Here is a 2415-nt window from a genome sequence, read left to right on the forward strand (position 1 = left end):
ACTGTGTTATAAAAGAACCAAGAAGAAGACGAGACGATGACCCGATGACATCAGATGATGACGATTGAACCCGCGATTGCTTCAATTTAGATATAGGGAAGGATAATTATACATATTAAATGAATATTAGTCACGGCTTACCATAACGTGAATTCACATCATTATATAACAATAATCCGATATTGATACTATTATTACTATTATTATTATTATAGAAATTTAATGATATTTCCAAGGAAGAAGGAAAGAAAAAATGATTGATGAATGTATCTTCTTTTGAGAAATTTCAGTTAAAGTCCTTTTATTCTCAAAAAAGGGGGAAATGTTAAATGGTTAATTATGGAAATTCATTTGGAATGTTAATCGATATTCATTTTTCTGAGTTCTATGCCTCAGCCATCGTGTCTAGTTGACATGCGCTATTTGTGTGTGTATTTTTGGTTCACTACCATATGTAGAACACGTGTCCATACGACTGGCTATAAAAGCCCATGGTACAGAAAAGGGGGGCTCTCTTGCTCTGCCCACCCCACAAGACACAGAATCTTCATGCTGAGAAGCAGATGACATGTAGGCCTGGACACATGCTGGACAAAAACATGATTTACCAGCCAGGATCCAAGGAAAGATGGGTGAATCTCAACAATTAAGCTAATTATGGACAAATGGACAATTACTTTATAACTAATTATTGTATGTACCTGCTGCAATCTGATTCTTTTTAATGGACAATCCAAGAATAAATAGATACATTTTTTTATAAGAATATCGTGATATTGATACTTTGAGAAGTCCTCAGTAGAAAAAAATAATACAGGAAGAGTATTATTTTACAGTCTCCCATCCAAGTACTAACCAGGCCCGACCCTGCTTAGCTTCCGAGATCAAATGAGATCGGGCGTGTTCAGGGTGGTGTGGCCGTAGGCAGAGACAAGCCTCTCACTTGCTGCTTTTCTACTTTGACGTCTGGCTGCCGGCTGCCCTTTCCAGTGCTCAGCAAGACCAGGTCCTTTTGTGCTTTCCCTTCTCTTCAATTTTTTTGCTGGCTTCCTTAAAAGGTCTTGTAGACACAACGCCCCACTCAGAGCCGCTGAGCTCACTGATCGGCTGCAGCGCTGTCGACTGAACGTCAGCTTCACGGCCAATGCCACAGGCCGGGAGCAGAGGCGATACTCACCGGTAGACCCGGGTAGGGTGAGTAGAGCGCGGTTAGTTGCTTTCTAATAGGCTGCAGCCGGGGATTAACTTTTAATGAAAGGGAACAATCCCTTTGACTGTCTGCAGCGCGCCACACCTAGGAAGCGCACTCTCACACACAAGCCAGCATGCACACGTGCTTGCACGTGACAACACCCCCTATCTGCCCCTACAACCTCTCCGTCACCATGCGTCAGACTCTCCTGCCTGTTTTATGATTTCAGGGCCCTAGCAGGAATCACCTCCCCTCCCTCCCCAATTCCTTCCTTGCCTTCCTTGCACTGAGGTTAGCTCTTTGTCAGCCGTCTGGCTTGGTTACACAAGCTTCTTTGCAGAGAAACATGTTACTTCTGCTGGCCCTCACTAGGCGGCCGGCATCCAAATCCTTCCCTGGGCACCTGCTGAAAGCCTGGCCCCTTCACGGCCCCGGGTGCTTTTAACGCCATCATTTCCACACGGCGAGCTGCGGAGTCAATAAGCACTCCTAGCCGTGGCAAGGAGCTCGGTGTCAGGCCTGCGTGAATGCGGCGGGATAGCGTACTTAGCTGCCAACTGGCTAAGAGGCCTTGGGGCTTCCATCATCTAAGTTACATAAGGTCGGTGTCCGGCAAGGCGCCGTTCCATGCTAGCCGAGCTGGGCAGTAGGGCAAAATGTCATCAAAATGGTCTACAGCACCCGGTGTTCCCAGGAGGTCTCCCATCCAAGTAATGTCCGAGCCCAGCCCTGCTTTGCTTCTGAGATCAGACGAGATCAGGCGTATCCAAGGTGGTATGGCCAGTAGACGCTGCTCGATCCATCGCCCGGCCAGCCTTTCTCAGGATCGCTTGGTGGCGAGCAATCTGGCCGTGATGGGGCGGGCTCCGAAGGGTCCATGCAAAGGCTGTGCCGTCCCTACAGGTGTGGTTTGTTTAGCAGTGATTCACCCGCCGCATCAGGTGTCTTCAAAAATGTCTCGGCGCAGGGTCTCCTGCAGGCTAAACCCTTCATCGCGGTAATGTGACAGAAAGAGCAAGCTGGACCTGTAACTTGGGGGCGGAGCGAGACGTCCAGGGGTGAATGAAGGAAGAGGGTGAGATGGTTGCCAGTGACTTTGAGCTGCTCTTCAGGGGGGAGGGTCGTGTTGCCTGCAAAGGTCTTATGCTTGGGGTTACCGGTGGTTGCCTCCAGCCACGCGGGAGACGCTGGTCCTGGTGAAAAGGAGCCTAGTATTAAAAGTA

General features: G+C 48.5%; 1 pseudogene; it reads right to left on the reverse strand.

Annotated features, from left to right (window-relative positions):
• Nucleotides 1-1861: 1861 nt before the first annotated feature.
• On the reverse strand, nt 1862-1981 carry LOC141267507 (5S ribosomal RNA; annotated as a pseudogene).
• Nucleotides 1982-2415: the final 434 nt, after the last annotated feature.

Source organism: Phyllobates terribilis, unplaced genomic scaffold (genome assembly GCF_046119375.1).
Source record: "Phyllobates terribilis strain yellow unplaced genomic scaffold, ASM4611937v1 Scaffold_4__5_contigs__length_816908805, whole genome shotgun sequence".
Taxonomy (NCBI): domain Eukaryota; kingdom Metazoa; phylum Chordata; class Amphibia; order Anura; family Dendrobatidae; genus Phyllobates; species Phyllobates terribilis.